Source organism: Sciurus vulgaris, assembly GCF_902686455.1.
Source record: "Sciurus vulgaris genome assembly, chromosome: 3".
Taxonomy (NCBI): Eukaryota; Metazoa; Chordata; class Mammalia; order Rodentia; family Sciuridae; genus Sciurus; species Sciurus vulgaris.
In genome coordinates this window covers 60,511,561-60,520,086 of record NC_136463.1, presented here as the reverse complement: position 1 = coordinate 60,520,086, position 8,526 = coordinate 60,511,561, and positions in this window count along the sequence as shown.

The window sequence follows — 8,526 nt, the reverse complement described above, 5'->3', positions numbered from 1 at the left end:
GGAAGACAGAACCTCAGACATTGAAGACAAAATATTTAACCTTGAAAACAAAGTTGAACAAACAGAGAAGATGGTAAGAAATCATGAACAGAATCTACAAGAACTATGGGATATCATGAAAAGGCCAAATTTAAGAATTATTGGGATTGAGGAAGGCTTAGAGAAACAAACCAAAGGAACGAACAATCTATTCAATGAAATAACATCAGAAAATATCCCAAATCTGAAGAATGAAATGGAAAACCAAGTTCAAGAGGCTTATAGAACTCCAAATACACAAAATTACAATAGACCCACACCAGGGCACATTATAATGAAAATACCTATGATACAAAATAAAAGCAGAATTTTAAATGCTGTGAGAGAAAAGAACCAAATTACATTCAGGGGGAAACCAATAAGAATATCAGCAGATTTTTCAATCCAGACCCTAAAAGCTAGAAGGGCCTGGAACAACGTTTACCTAGCCCTGAAAGAAAATGGATGCCAACCAAAAATCCTATACCCAGTAAAACTTACTTTCAGATTTGATGATGAAATAAGATCCTTCCATGATAAACAAAAGCTAAAAGAATTTACAAAAAGAAAGCCAGCATTACAGAACATTCTCAGCAAAATATTCCATGAAGAAGAGATGAAAAACAAAGAAGCAAATCAGCAAAGGGAAGAATTATCCTAAAGGAATTGTCAAATAAAGGAGGAACCAAGTCCTGGCAAACAAATAAATAAAATTTTAAAAAATGAACCAAATGACTGGGAATACAGATCATATCACAATAATAACCCTGAATGTTAATGGCCTGAATTCATCAATCAAAAGACATAGACTGGCAGATTGGAATAAAAAGAAAGATCCAACAATATGCTGCCTGCAAGAGACTCATCTCATAGAAAAAGATACCCATAGACTAAAGGTGAAAGGATGCGGAAAAATATACCATGCACATGGACTCAGCAAAAAAGCTGGAGTATCCATCCTCATTTCAGATAATGTGGACTTCAAGCCAAAGTTAGTCAGAAGGGATAAAGAAGGATATTTCATACTGCTTATGAAAAGCATAAATCAGCAAGACATAACAATCATAAACATCTATGCCCCAAACAGTGGCTCATCCATGTATGTCAAACAAATCCTTCTCAATTTCAGAAACCAAATAGACCATAACACAATAACACTAGGTGATTTTAACATGCCTCTCTCACCACTAGACAGATCTTCCAAACAAAAATTGAAGAAAGAAACCACAGAGCTCAATAACACAATCAATAATTTAGACTTAACAGACATTTATAGAGTATACCATCCAACCAAGAGCGAATACACTTTCTTCTCAGCGGCACATGGATCCTTCTCTAAAATAGACCATATATTATGCCACAAAGCTAATGTTAGGAAATACAAGGAGTTAGAGACACTACCTTGTATTCTATCAGATCATAATGGATTGAAGTTAGAAATAAATGAAAGAGTAAAAAACAAACTATTCCAACACCTGGAGATTAAACAATATGCTATTATATGATGAATGAATAACAGAAGATATTAGGAAGGAAATTAAAAAATTCTTAGAGGTAAATGAGAACAGAGAAACATCATATCAAAATCTCTGGGACACTATGAAAGCAGTACTTAGAGGGAAATTTATTTCATGGAGCGCATTTAATACAAGAAGTAAAACTCAACAAATAAACAACCTAACACTACAGCTCAAAGCCCTAGAAAAAGAAGAACAGAACAGCACCAAAAGTAGTAGAAGACAGGAAATAGTTAAACTCAGAGCTGAAATCAACAAAATTGAAACAAAAGAAACAATACAAAAAATTGACAAAATAAATAGTTGGTTCTTCAAAAAAATAAACAAATTGATAAACCTTTAGCCACACTAACAAAGAGAAGACGAGAGAAAACCCAAATCACTAAAATTCGGAATGAACAAGGAAATATCACAATAGACACAACTGAAATACAAAACATAATTAGAAACTATTTTGAAAATCTATATTCCAACAAAATAGAAAATTTCAAACACATCAACAGGTTTCTAGAGACATATGAATTGCCTAAACTGAACGAGGAGGACATACACAATTTAAATAGACCAATTTCAAGTAATGAAATAAAAGACGTCATCAAAAGCCTACCAACAAAGAAAAGTCCGGGACCAGATGGGTTCTCAGCCGAGTTCTACAAAACCTTTAAAGAAGAGCTCATTCCAATACTTCTCAAAGTATTCCATAAAATAGAAGAGGAGGGAACCCTCCCAAACTCATTCTATGAAGCCAATATCACACTGATACCTAAACCAGACAGAGACACATCGAAAAAAGAAAATTTCAGACCAATATCCTTCATGAATATCGACACAACAATTCTCAACAAAATTTTAGCAAATTGCATACAAAAACATTTTAAAAAGATAGAGTACCATGACCAAGTGGGTTTCATCCCACGGATGCAAGGTTGGTTCAACATCAGGAAATCAATAAATGTAATTCACCCTATCAATAGACTTAAAGTCAAGAATCACATGATTATTTCCAGATAGATGCAGAAAAAGCATTTGATAAAATACAGCACCCCTTCATGCTCAAAACACTAGAAAAAATAGGGATAGTGGGAACATTCCTTAACATTGTAAAGGCCATCTATGCTAAGCCCATGGCTAATATCATTCTAAATGGTGAAAAACTGAAAGCATTCCCCCTAAAAACTGAAAGAATGCAGGGATGCCCTCTTTCACCACTTCTATTCAACATTGTCCTTGAAACTCTAGCCAGAGCAATTAGACAGACCAAACAAATTAAAGGGATATGAATAGGAAAAGAAGAACTCAAACTATCCCTATTTGCTGATGACATGATTATATACTTAGAGGAATCAGGAAATTCCACCAGAAAACTCTTAGAACTCATAAGTGAATTCAGTAAAGTAGCAGGTTACAAGATCAATGCTCATAAATCCAACACATTTTTATACATAAGTGATTAATCTTCAGAAAGAGAAATTAGGAAAACTACCCTATTCACAATAGCATCGAAAAAAATAAAATACTTGGGAATCAATCTCACAAAAGAGGTGAAAGACCTCTACAGTGAGAACTACAGAACACTAAAGAAAAAATTAAAGAAAACCTTAGAAGATGGAAAGATCTCCCATGTTCTTGGATAGGAAGAATTAATATTGTCAAAATGGCCATACTACCAAAAGTGCTATACAGATTCAATGCAATTCCAATTAAAATCCCAATGATGTACCTTACAGAAATAGAGCAAGCAATCATGAAATTCATCTGGAAGAATAAGAAACCCAGAATAGCTAAAACAATCCTCAGCAGGAATAGTGAAACAGGGGGTATCGCAATACCAGATCTTCAGCTCTACTAAAAAGCAATAGTAACAAAAACGGCATGGTATTGGTACCAAAATAGACAGGTAGATCAATGGTCCAGAATGGAGGACACGGACACAAACCCAAATAAATACAATTTTCTCATACTAGACAAAGGGGCCAAAAATATGCAATGGACAAAAGACAGCCTCCTCAACAAATGGTGCTGGGAGAACTGGAAATCCATATGCAACAGAATGAAAGTAAACCCATATCTCTCACCATGCACAAAACTAAACTCAAAATGGACTAAGGACCTTGGAATCAGACCAGAGACCCTGCAGATTATAGAAGAAAAAATAGGTCCAGATCTTCAACATGTTGGCTTAGGACCAGACTTCCTCAACAGGACTCCCATAGCACAAGACATAAAAGCAAGAATCAATAACTGGGATAGATTCAAACTAAAAAGCTTTCTCTCAGCAAAGGAAACTATCAGCAATGTGAAGAGAGAGCCTACAGAGTGGGAGAAAATCTTTAGCAATCATACTTCAGATAGAGCACTAATTTCCAGAATCTATGAAGAACTCAAAAACTCTACACCAAGAATACAAATAATCCAATCGACAAATGGGCTAAGGAAATGACTAGACACTTCACAGAAGAAGATCTACAAGCAATCAACAAACATATGGAAAAATGTTCAACATCTCTAGTAATAAGAGAAATGCAAATCAAAACTACCCTAACATTCCATCTCACCCCAATTAGAATGGTGATTATCAAGAATACAAGCAACAACAAGTGTTGGAGAGGATGTGGGGAGAAAGGTACACTCATACATTGCTGGTGGGGCTGCAAATTAGTGCAGCCACTCTGGAAAGCAGTGTGGAGATTCCTTAGAAAGCTTGGAATGAATGCACCATTTGACCCAGCTATCCCACACCTTGGCCTATACCCAAAGGACTTAAAATCAGCATACTACAGAGATACAGCCATGTCAATGTTCTGCTCAATTCACAATAGCCAGATTGTGGAACATACCTACATGTCCTTCAAATGATGAATGGATAAAGAAACTGTGGTATATATATATATATATGAATATTACTCAGCCATCAAGAATGATAAAATTATGGCTTTTGCAGGCAAATGGATGAAATTGGAGAATATCATGCTAAGTGAGATAAGCCAATCTCAAAAACCAAAGAACGAATGATATCACTAATAAGTGGATGATGACACATAATGGGGGGAGCAGGGGTGAGTGCTGAGTTAGAGTTAGGGTTAGGAAGGGGGGCAAGAATGGAGGAAGGAAGGACTGTATAGAAGGAAAAGAGAGGTGGGAGGGGTGGGGGGAAGGGAAAAAATAACAGAATGAATCAAACATTACCCTATGTAAATTTATGATTACACAAATGGTATGCCTTTACGCCATGTACAGAGAAACAACATGTATCCCATTTGTTTACAATAAATAAAAAAAAATTTTTAAATATACATATATTAAATATTTTGTCTTCGTTGTCTGAGGTTCTGTCTTCCAAGTGGTCTAGTCTGTTGGTGATGCTTTCCATTGAGTTTTTTATTTGGTTTATTGTCTCCTTCATTTCAAGGATTTCCATTTGTTTTTTTTTTTTTTTCTTGAGAATCTCTATCTCTTTTTTGAAATGATCTTTTGCTTTCTGCAGGTGCTCTTTCAGCTTATTGGTATTATCATTCATTGCCTGCATTTGCTCTCTTATCCTTTGATTCGCGATCATCTTAATCATGTATAATCTGAAGTCCTTTTCTGACATTTCTTCTAACATACTGTCATTGAATTCTATTACTATAGAATCTAGATTTGTTTGGATCATTTTCTTCCCTTGTTTTTTCATGTTGTTCATGTATCTTCCCCTATAGCACTGCAGTTCTGGGGTATTGCAGTTTTCCCCCTATAGGCTTATAGTGGCCCTATGGTTTCCAAAACCCTTTCTTTAAGGGGAAATCAATATTAGCAGTGCCCAAATCAGACACTATGCAATCCTAGACCAAATAGCCCCTATGGGGACAATAACAAAATTGTCATAATAAACAAAATGAGTTCAAATATTATCTTTGGTAAAACAAACAGGTTTGCAATAAGGTCTGCAGTTTCTAATGGAGGACAAAGAGGATGCAGAGGGATGTAGAATGTGGCTGTTAATGAGATAAGAAAAGAATATACAGAAGTTCTAGAAAATAGAAAGGGTTAGAGTGTAATCAAAAGAAATCGGATGTTAGCATGCAAAAAAGGGAGAAAGAGAATCTGAAGGAACAGGAAAACAAAAGGAAAAGAAAGCAAGAAAAGTAAAGAAATGAAAACTTAAATTTTTTTAAAAAGGAGAAAAAGGAAAATCTACTATATAACAGTCATATACTAATGAAACCTCCCAGTGTTCAGTAGCCTGATGTATGAGAGGTACCTGACAATGAGCTTCAAGCCTCCAACAGGCGTCTCAGGATGGGATTTGCCCCACCCGAAGATCAGAGCTACGGGTTCCAGGATTATCCAAGATGGCCGCTCTGGCTTCGAAATGTGTTGGCAAATGGGGAGCTGCAGCTCAGGGGTGGACGTGGTCAGCTGGAGGTCCTGGAGACGGGATGCAGTTGGTCCAGCAGGGGTCCTGGAGGTCCAGTGTGTTTGGTGTGGTTGTGGGATCCTGGAGGCCGGGTGCAATCAGTCGGTCTGGGGTTCCGGTGATAGGGCGCAGTCAGTTGGTCTGGGGGTCCTGGCGGCAGGGAGCAGTCAGTCGATGTGAGGGCCCCAGAGGCAGGGAGATATCCGTCAGGGTGAGGGATCCTGGAGACGGGGCTCAGTCAGTCCAGCCAGGGGTCCTACGCTGCCTGGCTGTTATCTCAAAATGGCAGCAGCCACGTATAATCAAACCTGCAGGTACTGTAACAGTGAACTTCCAGGCAGCAGCAGGCAGCTGGTGCTCCACTGGCAGTTGGCGATCAGTTTGCTGACTGTTGCCGGACGATCAGGAGGTGAACCTCAAGTGTTGGGTGATGGATAGGAGTAAGGCAGGCGATGGACAAGCGAGAGGCAGGCAAATGGCGAATGATAGACTCCTGACAGTGAGCAATCTGCTCTCAAAAAAGGCGTCGATATGCTGGCAGACTGCAGGACATCACAACAAACAAATGGGTAAACACCAGGGGATCGATAAGCAGCAAAAACTACCTCACCAAGAAACAGATATCCTTTGCTTAAAACTGGCATTATGGAACAACAAGGAACACAGCCTCCCTCTAGTCCATCATCTTGGATCTCCCCCAACATCATTCTTAATGGGAGGAACACTGAAAGCATTCCCTTTAAAAACGGGAACAAGACAGGGATGTCCTCTTTCACCACTTCTATTCAACATCATCCTCAAAACTCTAGCCAGAGCAATTAGACAGACTAAAGAAATTAAAGGGATACGAATAGGAAAAGAGGAACTTAAGCTGTCACTATTTGCTGATGACATGATTCTATATTTAGAGGATCCAAAAAACTCCTCCCGAAAACTTCTAGACCTCACCAATAAATTCAGCAAAATAGCAGGCTATAAAATCAACACGCATAAATCTAAAGATTTTTATACGCAAGTGACGAAACAGCTGAAAGGGAAATGAGGAAGACAACTCCATTTGCAATAGCCTCAAAAAAAATAATAAAATAAAATACTTGGGAATCAATCTAACAAAAGACGTAAAAGATCTCCACAATGAAAACTACAAAACATTGAAGAAAGAAATTGAGGAAGACCTTAGAAGATGGAAAGATCTCCCATGTTCTTGGATAGGAAGAATTAATATTGTCAAAATGGCCATACTACCAAAAGTGCTATACAGATTCAATGCAATTCCAATTAAAATCCCAATGATGTACCCTACATAAATAGAGCAAGCAATCATGAAGTTCATCTGGAAGAATAAGAAACCCAGATTAGCTAAAGCAATCCTTCACAGGAAGAGTGAAGCAGGAGGCATCGCAATACCACAACTTCAACTATACTACAAAGCAATAGTAACAAAAACAGCATGATATGGCACCAAAATAGGCAGGAAGATCAATGGTACAGAATAGAGGACACGGACACAAACCCAAATAAATACAATTTTCTCATACTAGACAAAGGTGCCAAAAATATGCAATGGAGAAAAGACAGCCTCTTCAACAAATGGTGCTGGGAAAACTGGAAATCCATATGCAACAGAATGAAACTAAATCCCTATCTCTCACCCTGCACAAAACTCAACTCACAATGGATCAAGGACCTTGAAATCAGACCAGAGACCCAGCATCTTATAGAAGAAAATATAGGTCCAGATCTTCACCTTGTTGGCTTAGGATCAGACTTCCTTAACAGGACTCCCATAGCACAAGAAATAAAAGCAAGAATCAATAACTGGGATAGATTCAAACTAAAAAGTTTTCTCTCAGCAAAGGAAACTATCAGCAATGCAAAGAGAGAGCCTACAGAGTGGGAGAATATCTTTGCCACTCATACTTCAGATAGAGCACTAATCTCCAGAATATATAAAGAACTCAAAAAACTCTACACCAAGAATATGAATAACCCAATCAACAAATGGGCTAAGGATATGAACAGATGCTTCACAGAAGAAGATCTACAAGCAATCAACAAACATATGAAAAATGTTCATCATCTTTAGTAATAAGAGAAATGCAAACCAAAACTACCCTAAGATTCCACCTCACCCCAATTAGAATGGTGATTATCAAGGATACAAGCAACAATAGGTGTTGGCAAGGATGTGGGGAAAAAGGTACTTTCATACATTGCTGGTGGGGTTGCAAATTAGTGCAGCCACTCTGGAAAGCAGTGTGGAGATTCCTTAGAAAACTTGGAATGGACCCATTTGACCCAGCTATCCCACACCTTGGCCTATACCCAAAGGACTTAAAATCAGCATACTACAGAGATACAGCCATGTCAATGTTCATAGCTGCTCAATTCATAATAGCCAGATTGTGGAACCAACCTAGATGCCCTTCAATTGATGAATGTATAAAGACACTGTGAGATATATATATATATATATGGACAATGGACAATGGAATATTACTCAGCTATAAAGAATAATAAATTATGGCATTTGCAGGCAAATGGATGAAATTGGAGAATATCATGCTAAGTGAGATAAGCCAATCTCAAAAAACC